The sequence below is a fragment of the Microtus oregoni genome, unplaced genomic scaffold (assembly GCF_018167655.1).
Source record: "Microtus oregoni isolate MIOR12 unplaced genomic scaffold, Mior012 000014F_ref0000157, whole genome shotgun sequence".
Classification (NCBI taxonomy): Eukaryota; Metazoa; Chordata; class Mammalia; order Rodentia; family Cricetidae; genus Microtus; species Microtus oregoni.
Genome location: NW_024543073.1, coordinates 24453865 through 24468952, shown reverse-complemented (window position 1 = coordinate 24468952; position 15088 = coordinate 24453865). Strand labels below are relative to the sequence as shown.

General features: G+C 42.0%; 1 protein-coding gene across 1 annotated transcript in view; it reads right to left on the bottom strand.

Moving 5' to 3' along the window:
- Atg10 (autophagy related 10) overlaps positions 1-12170 on the bottom strand; it is a 282954-nt gene extending 270784 nt beyond the window's left edge. Inside the window, exon 1 of the mRNA XM_041663463.1 lies at positions 12122-12170. The gene's annotated coding sequence lies outside the window, so the exon portion shown is untranslated. The remainder of the gene's footprint in view (positions 1-12121) is intronic.
- Between the last annotated feature and the right edge of the window lie 2918 nt (positions 12171-15088).

Genomic DNA, 15088 nt, shown 5'->3' with positions numbered 1-15088 from the left:
CACCAACAGAATATGAGAGAATAAGAGAGAATTTCAGGCACAGAAGATACAATAGAAAAAACTGATAAATCAGCCAAAGAAAATCTTAAATCTAAAAACATTCTCTCTCTCTCTCTCTCTCTCACACACACACACACACACACACACACACACACAAACACACACATACACACATAACATCCAAGAAATCTGAGATACTATGAAAAGACCAAAGAATAAAGGGAATAGAAGAAGAAAAATCCCAGCACAAAGACCCAGAAAATATTTTTATCAAAATTATAGAAGAAAATTTTCCTAACCTCAAGAAGAACATGCCTAGAGAGGTACAAGAAGCTTACAGAACACCAAATAAACTGGAACAGAAAAGCGAGTTCCCCTACCATGTAATAATCAAAACACTAAACATACAGAACAAAGAAAGAATATTAAAAGCTGCAAGGGAAAAGGGCCAAGTAACATATAAAGGCAGACCTATCAGAATTACACCCAACTTCTCAATGGAAACCCTAAAAGTGAGAAGGGCCTGGACAGATGTCTTGCAGACTCTTAAGAAACCACAGATGCCAGCCCAGACTATATATAAAACCCAGCAAAACTTTGAATCACCATATCCCACAACAAAATCAAATTTAAATAATATCAATCCACAAACCCAGCCCTACAGAAGGTAATAGAGGGGAAATTCCAACCACAGGAAGTCAACTACAACCACAAAAACACAGGCAATAGATAATCTCACAGCAGCAAAACCCAAAGGCACGCGCACACACGTGCACACACACTACCACCACCAACAACAAAATATCAGGAATTAACAATCATTGGTCTTTAATATCCATATCAATGACCTCAATTCCCCAATAAAAGACACAAGCTAATAGAATAGTGCAAAATCAGGATCCATCCTCCTGGTTTTGAAGAAACACACCCTCAACACCAAAGATAGACCTCACCTCAGAGTACAGGGTTGGAAAAAGAATTTCCAAGCAAATGGACTCAAGAGGCAATCTGGTGTAGCCATTGGAATATTTAAGAAAATAGAATTAATCAAAAGAGATGGGGAATGACACGTCATACTCATCAAAAGAAAAGTCAATCCAAAATGGCATCTCAATTTTTAACATCTATGCCCCAAACAAAATGGTACCCAAACTTGTAAAAGAAATATTACTAAAGCTTAAACCACACATCAAATATCACACATTAATAGTGATTTTAATAACTACCTCTCACCAATGGACAAGTCATCCAGACAAAAACTATGAATGAAGCTAACAGATATTATGAACCAAATAGACCTAGCAGATATCTACATAACAGTCCACCCAAACACATACACACACACACACACACACACACACACACACACAAATACCTTCTTCTCAGCACATCACAGAACTTTCTCCAAAACTGACCACATATTCCATCACAAAGCAAGTCTCAACAGATACAAGAAAATTGAATTAACTCCCTGAATCCTATCATACCACCATGGATTAAAGCTGGATGTCAACAAGAGAAACCCTACAAACTCATAGAAACTGAATAACTCTGCTGAATGTCTACTGGGTCAAGGCAGAACTAAAGAAAGGAATTACAGACTTCATAAAATTCAATGGAAATGAATTCAACATACCCAAACTTACGGGACACAATGAAAATGGTGCTAAGAGGAAAGTTCATAGCCCTAAGTGTCTTCAGAGAGAAATTAGAGAAATCTCATACTAGCAATTTAACAGCACATCTGAAAACTCTGGAACAAAAAGAAGCAAACACACCCAAGAGAAGCAGGTTGCAGGAAATAATCAAGTTAAGGGTGAAATTAAGCTGGGTGCAGTGGCTCGTACCTTTAATCCTAGCACTCAGGAGGCAGAGGCAGGCAGAACTGTGTGAGTTCAAGGCCAGCCTGCTCTACTTAGCTAATTCCAGGACAGCCAGGGCTCTTACACTGAGAAATCCTGTCATAAATAAATAAACAAACAAACTAGAAACAAAGAGAACAATACAAAGAATCAATAAAAAAAGAGTTGATCCTCTGAAAAAGTCAACAAGATAGACAAACCCTTATATAAACTAACTAAAAGGCAGAGGAAGAATATCCAAATTAACAAAATCGGAAACCAAGCCTGGAACTCCACTGTGCACAGTGGTAGACACGTTAGCTCAAGGTTGGCTGTTATCTCTTTTGACCTTAAAATACCTTTCCTTAAGAACACAAAATGTGGTAAAGCACACCAAGGGCTGGGAATCTGGGAATTTTCTCACTGTGAAATCAATGCAAAGTTCAGAAGGCAAGGAAGCAAGAGACTGGCTGAGGGCCCAGGGGCATCATGCAGAAGTCACCATTAGATACAAGGATGTTGTATCAGGAATGTATGTGGCATTCGTAGACCACGCACAGAAATAGGCTCAATGGTGCTAAAATTCATTAGTGTGACCCTAATGGAGAAAGCACTTGAAAGGAAGAATTACAGTTAACCAAGCAGAAGGTGGGGCATAATGAGAAGGAACAGGATATGCAAATAAGGGGCTTAGGTTTGGGAGGGCGGTTGTTTGTATGTTTTTTGTTCTTGTTTGTTTGTTTTTGATATGCAGCCCTGGCTAGCTTGGTACTTACTGTACAGTCCAACCTGGCCTCAGACTAATATCCTCTTTCCTCGATATCCTGAACATTGGGGCTGCAGGCTTGGATTGCCAGGCCCATCTAAAGAACTCCTGTAACTGTGATGAGAAGGAAGCCAAGAACTGGTGTGGATGGCAGCAGGGCCTCTCAGCCTGATGGTTCAGAGGGAAGAAGGCATGAACCTCTGATAGGATTGTACTTTTGTTGTCAATGGAGACAGTGGTCTTGTCAGGACTGGATGAAATAAGTTAAAAGGCTCTTGGTAATTCAAGAGATTCAGAGGTGCTGTGCAAAGTGAAGATGGGCGGCAGAAGAAGGGAGGATTCAGATGCAGGGAAGGAAAGGTCTGAGCAGGATTCCAAGCTTTCTGCCTTTAGGTGGCAGCATATTTCAACAGAGATCCCTGGAGGAAGAACAACAGGGTTAGGAGAGAGGTAGGTTCAGTTTAGCATGGGTTTGACAGAAGTGTTTGTAGAACCACAGATGATAAGTCTAGCAAGTAGTTTGAGATGAGTCTATCTCAGAAGGGAAGAACTCTGAGGTGGAGATAACGATCCTGCATCAGCGTCACAAAGACTACACGAGTCTATCTCACCACTTAGAGAAAGGAGGTAAACCTAGACTAGGAGACTGAAATGGAGCCCTCCTAAAGTTCCAACTGTATGATCCTGACATACATCAGAGATAACAAATCAGCACAAATATAATTTAATTCAAAATGAATTTGTACTTATGCCATGCCTGGTGGTGTACATCTTTAATCCCAGAACTCAGGAGACAGAGGCAGGTTTATCTCTTGTCAGTATGAAGTCAGCAAAGTCTACACAGTGAGTGAAAGGCCAGCCAGGGCTACATAGTAAGACATAGTCTCAAAAACTAAGTTAATTAAAAAAAGAAAACACAAAAAACATAATATATACTTATGATTTTTAAAATTCGAAGCCAACTCTTAATAACAAAATAGAAAAACACTCCATCTCCAAGCCCTCGAGGTACTTGAGATTTACTGAACTATTAAAAATGCTAGTAGAAACATAAATTTTCATTCATCAGCCATACTTTATCTAATTAACATCACTGTGCTACTAGCAAGATGACTGAACATCAAAACACTAGTTAATATTGGGTTGTATACTTTTAAAATTATCTGAGAACTGAGCTTTGCTGAAGGATGTCATATATTGTAATGCAAACACAGCTTGATTACCAAATTGGAAAGCACACCATATTAAAAGGGTATTAATTTCCACTCAGATTCTCATAAAGAAATACCAGTGAATAACTGTTTCTTTGCTGAAGTAAGACTATCTCAACTTGCTAAAAACCAAAACAATGCAATCAATATTTGTAGTCACACTTTCAAGTCTGGATTCTCCCTCTTCCTCCGCCATGTCCGCTGACTAACAGAAGCAAAAATCATAGTCTCAGAACTTCCTATATGGGATGACAGGAAATGCAGCCAAAATGAAATAATTCCTAATGTGGCTCGTTGGCCAATAATAGCAACAATAATCCCACTTGCTTTAAAAACCTAGTGTATGAGAACTGTGTGTTTCTAGACAAGTCGCCTTATTTTGATGGGTCCAGAGGGAAGCTTACACTGCAGCCCATGCAGGCCTGGACTACAAAGACCAGGCTAACCTTAACCTTGAGGGAATTCCCCTGCTTCAGCCTCGCCAATGCTGAGATCAAAGGAGTGAGGCACCATGCCCAGACAGACTAGCTGGGTGTGGAGACACCTGTAATCCCAGCATTGGGGGGTGAAGGCAGAAGGATCCCAACCTCAGCAATATGGCAAACTGGAGGCCAGCCTGGTCTACATGGAGCTCTGTCTCAAAAACAAACAAACAATTTTTTAAAAAAGTAAATTTAGACTTTAGAGGTAACAATAGAAAAATTATGAACACTCAGTAAAAAGATGAATTTTAGCTATGAGTTGTTGCCTTTGTCTTTAATTCTAACACTTAGAAAGCTTCTTCTGAGGCAGGAAAATCTCAGTTTGCCTCTCATCTTAAACAATATGCCTGTCATTTCTAATTATTTGTGAAGAGTGGAAACGAGTCGCAGCCCCTGTGTCGTAATGTGTAAGGATCTAATACATCTGCTCCACTTGAGTTTTGATCTAGCTGAACAGGTTTGATGCTTTTGTTTTCTTTCTTTTTTGTTTTGTTTTCTCTAATTCAATTCAAGCATTTTCACCATCACTTCAGCAGAATCAAAGCTGAGAAGACAGAATCGTTTTTCCCTACCTTTCTAATCTCGGGGTTAGCATCCCCAGGAGAGAGTGGAGAAGTCACCCCCTGCCATTGTGCAGCTCCAGTGAACTGGAGACCACACATGACCATTCTTCAAGTGAGCTCAGAGAACTAAAAACAGTTTTCTCTCAACCACACTACATATTTTTATGTGATCTTTAATCTAATAATGTGTATGAAATTAAATCTATGTGTGTGTGACTTCTTTCTTTCAAACAGTATTTTTTTCGATGAATCTATCAGTTAGTGTGTATCAAATCATGATTTTTGTATATATGCATGCTTCCCCGGACTTAAAGCTACTTATAAATAAATACAAACATACACATGTATAATAGAACATACTGTGCATATACTTAAACATTGAAGATCATTTCTCACTAATGAAAGGAAAAATCTTCATCTATATTTGTCCTTCCTGGGAAGAATTCTACATTACTGACCATGAAAGGTGAGCAAGTAATACTAGAATAAAGGTAATGGAACTGATGTGACATTAAAGCATACAGGAAGACTATTTGGGTCAGAAAAGGACTCACTAAGGACAGCAGTGAGCTACGGAAGGGCAATGAAGGAGACAGATGAAGAACACAATACAGTGATATGCGTGTATGAAAATATCATAAGAATATCAATCATGTTATATGCTAACTTGAAAATTCGGCTTAAAAACCACACTAACAAAGAATTCCACAGTATCATAACTATAAATATAGATTACGTCCTTTTAAAGCATGTTGTTTCAAACCAGGTATCCTAGCTATGGTTTCTATTGCTGTGAAAAAAACGCCATGACCATGGCAACTCATATAAGGAAAATATTTAATTGGAGTGGTTCGCTTACAGTTTCAGTCCATTATCATCAAAATGGGGAGTATGGCGGCATGATGCTACTACATTCTGATCGGAAGACAAGAGGAAGTAGACAGTCACACTGGACACTTGAGCATATATGAGACCTAAAAGCCTGCCTCCACAGTGACACACTTCAGTCTAACAAGACCACACCAACTACACAAGGTCACACCTCCTAATAATGCCACTCCCTAGAAGATTATCTAGGCCAGTTACATTCAAACTACCACACCTGGCATTGTAGCAATCTTAATTAGTTTTAATAATAAAAACTCAGAGTCAGATATGGGGTAAATGCTGAAAGATCACAGAAGTAAAAGAGCCAGTCACTAGAGAGACCGTTTACCACTACCAAATCCTCAGACCAAAGTGGGCAAGATCCTGTCTCCACAAATCCTCAGACTGAATGCCTCGAGCTTCTGTCTCCTCCCACCTTACATTCCTCTCTTTGCCCAGTCAGGTCCCTTCCTGTCTCCACCTCCCTAGTGTTGGGATTAAAGGCGCGTGATTCCCAAGTGCTGGGATTAAAGGGTGAACCACCATTGCCTGGTTCTGCTTCTCTATTTATTTATTTATTTATTTATTTAAGATTTCTATCTCTTCCCTGCCACCGCCTCCCATTTCCCTCCCCCTCCCCCAATCAAGTCTCCCTCCCTCGTCAGCCCAGAGAGCAATCAGGGTTCCCTGCCCTGTGGGAAGTCCAAGGACCACCCACCTCCATCCAGGTCTAGTAAGGTGAGCATCCAAACTGCATCTATTTCTCTTTTAGACTGGATCAATCTCACGTAGCCAAGGGTGGCCTTGAACTCACAGAGACGTCTGCCTCTGACTCGAGAGTGCTGGGATTAAAGATGTATGCCACTACTGCCTGGCCTCTATGACCAACTAGCGGCTATCTGCGCTCTGATCTTCAGGCAATCTTTATTTGTTAGATCATAAACAAAATATCACCACAAGGCTTGGTAATACAAATTTATGGGCAAGGTCTCAGACACGTAAACTGAAGCAGAAGTATCACTGAAGCCTGTGAGTTTAAGACAGGTCTGTGCAACAAAAGACTGTGTACCAAAGGAGGGAGGGGGTAAGGAAGGATGAGGGAGAGGGATGAGGGAGAGAATTCTAGCCATGAGAGGTAAACATTAACCTTTGCAACAACTTGGCTTAGAATCCTGTAAACTGGTGAATCACACACCCTGCAGGGTCTCTAGCAGAGGTCCTCCAGTTGAGAGAGCAGGCTAGCAAGTGTAGATTCCCTGTGAAAACGTATGCCCTGACCAAGAAATGTACACGATTCTGTAGAACCCCAAACAAATATATTTTTTTTAATTATTACCCCAGAAATGACTGAGAAGCTATCATGCCAGAAGATTGAGACCATAAGTAAATCATTTGGTAGGGGTGGTGGCTAAAGCCTGGATTCCAAGACACAAGGCAGCCTGGGCGGGGCAGACCAAACACTAGCTTGAGAAGGAGCAGGGAGGAGGAAGACAGTTCAGTCTTGCTACCTAGTTGTTCAGTTCTCCCTGCCTTCTCACAATACAAACCACCAATCAAAATTTAAACAGGAAATGACATTGGAGAGAGGACCACTGATCAGAGCTGATATTTTCATGGACCTCTGCAACAGGAAGTCCCAGGAGGAAACAGGAAGCACTTCACTTTCCTCCATTCTACATTTCCTTAAAGGAAACGTACTAAGTCACCTTGCGTGCTCCCTCACTACTGTGATGTGCATGGCCAGAGGAGCCTGGGAATCACCGGACTATGACAGAAGGCCAGCAGTGGAGCACAGAGGAGCCAGATTAGCCGCTCAGTCTTACCATCATCTTCCCCTGGTTTCAGGCAGAACAGAGAGGAAAGAACTGGGCAGCCTCTCCAGAACACAGAAGAGATGTATGTACCCTTCTTAACTGTAGTGGTACCCACCCACCTGCTCTTCAGCTCAACAGTGAAACAAAGAATCCGCAGCATCTACTTGTAGGGAGGGACATGAAGGGACACCTGCTTCCTGAGTCAGAAACACCAACCCACACAGTCCCTCTTCCGCCAGTCACTAATATCAACATGGGGCCAATAAGAAGCTCTCGAATGAGAAAAGTGACATATGTCCATAAAGCTGAAGGGGTCAGCAGACTGACACACATCTGTAACTTGGGTACTTGAGGCACTGGGCGCGAGGACTGCTAGTTTCGGCCACCCAAAGGTTCAGAGTAAGACCCCAAGACCCTGTCAAAAAAAAAAAAAAGCCAGGCTGTAGTAGCACTCGCTTTAATCCCAGCACTTGGGAGGCAGAAGCAGGCCGATCTCTGTGAGTTTGAGGCCAGTCTGATCTACAGAGCAAGTACCAGGACAGTCAGAGATGTTCCACATAGAAACCCTGTCTCAAAAAAAATAGTACTATGACCCAAGAGGGAAAGGCTTCTTTCTATAATGACTGAAAAACTGGAAATATTATTTACTCTATAGTACTATTTAAAAAGAAAGCAAAGCATCTAAAAGCAAGACAAAAAGAAAGGAAAAAATGATCAAAATTAAAAAGTAAACTGGGACCCAGGTATGGTAGTAAACACATATAATCCTAGCAGCAGGAAAACTGAAGTAAGAAGAAGACAGGCAGATTAAGGCCAGCCTGGGCTACATAACAAGTACCAGGCCAGGCTAGCTCACAAGATCCCAGTCTGAGAATCAGAAAAGAAAAGGAAAAGGGGGAAGTTAAAGGAAGGAACTTCAAACAGAAAAGACCAAAAGCTTAAGGTCTACACTATAGACAAGAAAGAGAAGTATGAAAATTTGAAGTTAGTGTTGTAGGATATACTCTTGAAATTATTTCCCAAAACACAGAAGATCACAATGAAAATAATGCCAACTGATTAAGAGAAGCAACAAAGAGCACAGATACAACCTACACGCCTCACCTAGAAGGTGTCAGTCAGTCACAGGTCAACAACATCAGGAGAACCAGAGCTTTTCATCCTCTCTGACTGTGACGACGACCTGCACACCCCACACAAGTGCCAGATGGTCAACTGCCCTACACGGGACCTTAAAAGAGCTTGAAGAGACAAGAGATTCCATTGGGCAGCTTCAGAATGCAAGCAGTCCGGGGCTCTACCATAGAGGAGCAAGGCAAAGGCTTTTCCTGAGAGAACACAGAACAAGACAATGCAGGATCTGAAGGCTGTAAGGGAAGCAATGGCTTTCCTCAGGTCATTCCAGTGGAAATTCCTAAACTAGGGGTCAGCCACTAGTGAGAGCTGCCATTCTGTTTTCCTTGAACATGACGGTTTCCACTGAGTTGAGTTTTGTTTGCTGATGTGGAAACCCATAGTGAAGGCACACAGGAAGCTGTGCTTTTATACAACAGGGGTATATTTTCTTCTTTCCTTTGACCAGCATGAAGCTCAGAACTTCGTCTCAGACTACTTTTGGTGATCACAGAGAAATGGGGGAAAAACGTGCAACCTTGCAAAGCCTGTATTTCAGTGTGACTCATCCTAATGCCATCGTCTATCTGAGCTCCATATCTTCATGACCATGACTTATCTGTTATTATATCACTTATGGGTTATAAGTCACCTCAAATACTTCTGGGACAGACAGAATTCGAACTTCAAATTATAACCAACCCAGATAAAAAGGCTAATAGAAAAAAAACCAGATGACAAGACAGGAAGGAAAAAAAAACATACTGAGCCCTCAGTGCCACCCTGAGAGATGTGAGACTTTTAGGAAGTATAAATCATGGCTTTGCTTTCAATAATTGGTAATCAACTGTCTATGAAATTTTTCAAGCTGAAAGAACATTACTGCAATACAATCAAATCAATGATAAATTATACAATGTTATTTAAGGAATTAGTATAGGCTAACGTAATAATTAAAAATAGCATTATTAAGCCTTTCCTATGCATCAAAAATCACAATAACTAAAGTCTTCATAGCATCTCTATGAGGTATCTTAGTATGATTTTCTCTATAGATGGGGAAATTGGGCTACAAAATAAATATCTTGTTATAGCTGTTAACGGTAGTAAGTCGGCCAAAAACTTCCAAACATTACAGCCTATGCTCTAGAGGAAATGAGACTTCAACTAGTCCTAGAATTATGAAATGAAACAAACTGGTATCATTGAGTTAGTGATGGTGGTGGGGGGAGGGTAATGACCCTAGGAATAGGTTGAAATGACCCAGAGTGGACAAGGAAATAGCCTGACTAGATTGTCGATTGAGGACTACAGGAAAATCTGGGGAACAGGAAGCAAGCAGTTTACAAAGAGCCTTAAAACTCAAAAGGCTCCATTTAAAACAGCGAGCAATAGCAAACACTGTAAGGCCCCAGAGCACAAAGCGGTACACGAAAAGCTATTCTTGGAAAGATAATAGACAAATGCACAATGCTATGAAATAACCCTAACTTGAAAGGCAAACTCTTAGTGATTATTCTTCTTGGTCCCTATAGACTAGTGAGCATTTGATGTACCAAGCATAGCAGAGGGACCTCCACTTCCACAAAGGCTGCCCTCAGGTGGAGCATATTTTCAGTTGTCCTACTTTCTAAGTGCCTTACAGCCTGTTTGGCCCATAAAGACCTTCATTTTCAATGTACCATCACCAAATAACCTCTATATCTCTGTCTTTTGGATGTTGATTATACTTGTGATTCGAACATAACCTCTGAGGTCCAAAGCACATCTTGAGGCTTCAAAAATATTAATATTCACATCAATCCCAGTCCAAGGCTCTCTACTTATGGAAGCTTTACTGTTTTTCCTAAAACTTTAAGAAGTACTGCCAAGATACAACTTGTTCTGGGCACAGTAGTACATGCCTATAATCTAAGCACTTCAGAGACAGGCAAGAAGACATTGAGGTCCACACTAGACTGGACTCCGAAAGACCCTGTCTCAAACATAAAAAAAAGGGGTGGGGGTGCGGTGTCACGGCTGGCAGAGTGATTGCCTAGTCTGCACACAGGCCTGAGTCCAATTCCCAGCACCACACACACTGGGTATCTGTGACGGGCACACACCAACACTTAGAAAGGAGACTGGAGGATCAGTTCAAGGCCAGCCCCAGCTGCCCAGGCAGCACAAGCCTAGCACAGTCTAAAAAAAGTGAGAAAGAGAAAGATACAATTATCTAACGTCATTTTCTTACGTACCCCACCAGGTAGAACACAATCTTTAATATTATCCTAATCTTGTAGCATCCCTATTCAAATGAATCAAGCTGAAAACTATTCCCACTAGTTTCTTCCATTAAAATATAAATAGCAATGTTCTGCTTGCTTTTGCTCATTGAGACAGGATCTGGCTGTATGTAGGGCAGGCTAGCTTCAAACTAGAGATGGTTCTGCCTCCAGCTACAGCATGCTAGGATGACAGTGACCGTGACCGGCCAGCAAGCTCGGGAATGACGTTTTTCAAAACTGCGCTCTGGGAGACTTTAACTTCCTCATGACTCGAGTTTCTTTTTCGGCTAAGGTTTTCATTTTCGTGTCTCTTTCTCTTGTCAATATCTATCTGAAGCTTGGGAAACAATGAGGAGTAATACCTGGGAGCCTAAAATGGATTTGGGCACTGCAGAGTCTATGTTCCCTAACCCTAACAATCATAAACAGATACTTTTGCCACCACAACGGAGGCCACTATCAGATTATAATGACTCAAAGTAAGCTTTTGGCAAAGAATGATTGGATTTAGAAAGAGCGAGCCGACTGACGAAGTGCACTCATAACATGAGAAAATGAGTGCAAACGCTGAAGCTAACCTGATGGCTCCTGTGACCTACGACTGCACCTGCAGTCCCAGCTCCTCTGAAGACAGGCTGAGCCCACTAGCACTTGGGAGACTCGAGGCACGATTGCACGGAGTTCGAGGCCAGCCAGGGCAGACCCTGTCTCAAAAACAAACCCACGATATTTTTTCTTCTTATGTTTGGAAGCTATTTGCACCTTGTCAGAAGCATGGACCTGCAGCAATCAGGACTCCATTTTGATTGGGAAAGGACATGTGACCACCCCGGGTTTTACAACCAAAATTTTCATAATTATCACTACAACTGAAAGTATGTCTTCTATAAACCAGTGAATTATTCATCTCCGACCCCCCCCCCCCCCTTCTCAGTTTTATAGACTGGGGCGTGGAGGGGGGCGCGTATTGGCTGCAAAAGCCCTCTAGATGGTGGGCCTGCCAGTCACTTCACTTCCTTTGTTTCAAGGTCACGTGAGCACATTCCAAGCACAAGGAGGAAGGTCGCCAGGAGGCCCGCGCCCGTCTCCCCGGCCATTTGTTCCGGACCGGCCGCTCCGCCGCCCTTCTGCGGTCCCGGGAGGCGGGCGAGGGCTGCGGGCCCCAGAGACGGAGGCGCCGTGGCTATGAGTACTCACCCCGCTCGCTCGCCCTGACCGGCAGCCGGCGGCGCGCAGAGGGCGGGGCGCGGCCGGGGCGGCGGGGCGGGAGGAGGAGCCCCGCCCGCGCTGCAGTGAGCGTGCGCAGTGGGGCCGCCCGGCGCCTGGGTGACATCCCGGCGAGACCTTCCTGCAACCTGTGCACCCGCCGCCGGTCCCAGAAGCAAATCCACTCGGGGTTGTCGGTCAGGCAGCGGCCGGTGAGGAAGGCCGCTCGCATCCCCAAGAGCTTAGAGAGCCATGCCACTCTGGTCGCTGTCACCCATTTAAAACAAGACTGGAGCAAGAAGTTAGGAATTCGAGTGCTGACAAACTGTAGCGTTTGTGGCACAAAAAGAGGAAATTCCAATCCAAAATGAAACGGGCAATGTCAGGGACAAGGGGGAAAAGTCAGCGGATGTAGGAATCTATGGGGTCACGGGAGGGAAAGCGCATTTGCGCCTTTAAACAAGAGAACATTTCTTACAAAAGAAAGTAAACAGAAAAAAAAAACGAAAGCACAGTCGGTTTTCAAATCTCAAGACCGAGGTTTTGGTCTTGAGCAGGTTGTGTAAGATTACCATGTTAAGTAGCTAATGAATCCCTGGGACCTAGGTAATGTTTTTTGCAATTTCTTTAGAATCCATATTGTTTTGAAATAAGTTGATTTGTGTGTGTCCTTTTGTTTCTTTGTTTTAAATGGACAGAACACAAATCAGTGATGTCCTATGGCAAGAGATGGGGGGAGGAGCTAACTTTAAAAGGGCACTTAGAATTTGGAAGGATGCTAGAACTGTTTTTGATCGCTGGTTTTATTGATGTTAAACTACTATTTTGTCAAAAACAGTTAAATTTTGCTGTGTGCAAAACAGTTTTTTTTTGGAGGGGTTGGTTTTTTGTTGTTGTTGTTGTCGTTGTTTGGTTGTTTGGTTTTTGTTTGTTTGACTTTTCAAAAAAGGGCTTCTGCGTAGTCCTTGCTGTCCTGGAATTTGCTCTGTAGAACAGGCTGCCCTCAAACTCAGAACTTCAACTAACATTTTTGAGCAACTATTAATTGGTAGCCCCATTTTTTGTTTTGTTATTTGTTTTTTGAGAAAGGGTTTTTCTGGGTGGCTTTGGCTGTCCTAGAACTTTCTCTGTAGGCCAGGCTGGCCTCAAACTCACAGAGATCTGCCTGACTCTACCTCCAGAGTGCTGGGATTAAAGGTGTGCACCAGATAGCCCCCAATTTAAATTATTAATTTAATTTTTTTTAAATGAGGCTAGCCTGGAAGTGCAAATACTAATACAGCCGCCTCTGAGTATTAAGATTAAAAGTCTGGGACACATTAATCTGCTTCTATTTGATGTATTCTTTTGTTCTGAAGTATAAAAAGTTATTTGTGAGGCATGGTGGCTCATGTTTATAATCCCAGCACCCAGTGAAGCAATGGGTGGGGGCAGGAGGAGTTCAAGGCCAACCTGGGTTGCAAAGCAAGTTCTAGAGTAGCCAGGGCCACGCAGAAGCACTCAAAAAATAAAATAAAAAGGTATCAGAAGCTTTCCCATGCAAAAGTAAGAGTAACTAATTTACCATACTGTTATACTCGCAATTTCAGAATCCTTTCCATGCATTATACCATGTTAGCCCAAGCCTGTTTTAAATGTCATGATTCCCCTACCAGAAACAGAGAAACAAGATGTAAGTCAGGTCACCCCTTTGTAACCCCTTGTACCATTCATGGAGAAGAATGATTCAGCTTGTCTGTGTGTTCACAGAGCAGGATAAAGTTCCAGAGGATTCTTCATGATAGCATCTCTAGATTCAAGACTCCTTATTAGTATTTATTGAATAAAACAATGAAATAATCACAAAATAAGAAGGAAAAAACTCAAATTTATTGAACTCTTACTACAACTATTCCTTATTTGCTTTTGTTACCCCAATCAATTTCTACCCTTTTCTAGAGTGTGCGTCTGTGTGAATGTGTGTGTGTGCATATGTGTGTGTGTGCATATGTGTGTGTGTTTATGAGTGTAGTTTCTTGAAACAATCTTGTTCAGTATGTTTGACTGACATTTTAAAGCCAAGACTAGACTGAACTCATGACAATCCTTCTGCCTTAGCCTCCAAAATACTGATAGAATAGGCATGCGCCACCACACCTGTCTGGATGTGCATATTTCACACAAGACCTCCTAAAATTTGAAATGTTCCCCCTTTTTTTCTTTTAGATCTTTTTTCTGGTTTCCTGAAATATAAAATGAAAGAAAACTGGTGTTATACCCACGAGTTGTTACATTAGAAGTCAAGGATAGGGATGTTCCTCACAGGTAAAACACTTAACTGACCTGTGTGAGGCCCTAAATTCCATGGCTAGAAACAGAGAGATGTGGAGAAGGAGGAGGTGGTGGAAGAAAGAAAGAAAGAAAGAAGAAAACTGTCTTGAAGTAGCACGTGTGTAGTGTTTACCTCACTGTGTAACAAAATAAAGCCTAGAGAGATGGGAAAGAGATCACTGGTTTCTGCCTTGTCCGAAGAGGAAGAGTGAAAATATGGAGTGCAGGAAACTTAGCAGAGTAGTGAGATTATAGTGTAATACTTTAATCCTGACAGCATGATGGTACGCATGTAACAAAACCCATAAAACTAAATGACACAAAGAATAAACCCAAATGTAAATTATGGACTTTTGTTAATAATGATATGTCAAAATTGGTTCATCAGTGTTGGTGAAATTCTTGCCTGTGGTATGTGGAAATTCTGTGCTAAGTGATCAATTTCCCATAAGCCACTTTTTTCTCTACAAAAAGCAATTAAGTCTTTAATTAAGAAAATAATACTGCAAAGCAGGTGTGGCAGCACATACCTAATAATCACCGCACTCAGAAGTCAACAAGTGTCTAGTCTGGCAGGGCAAGTTCCCGGCTCTCTGCTGTAACGGATAGAACCAGTCGCGTGTCTTTGCAGTAAAGAGACGCCATGAC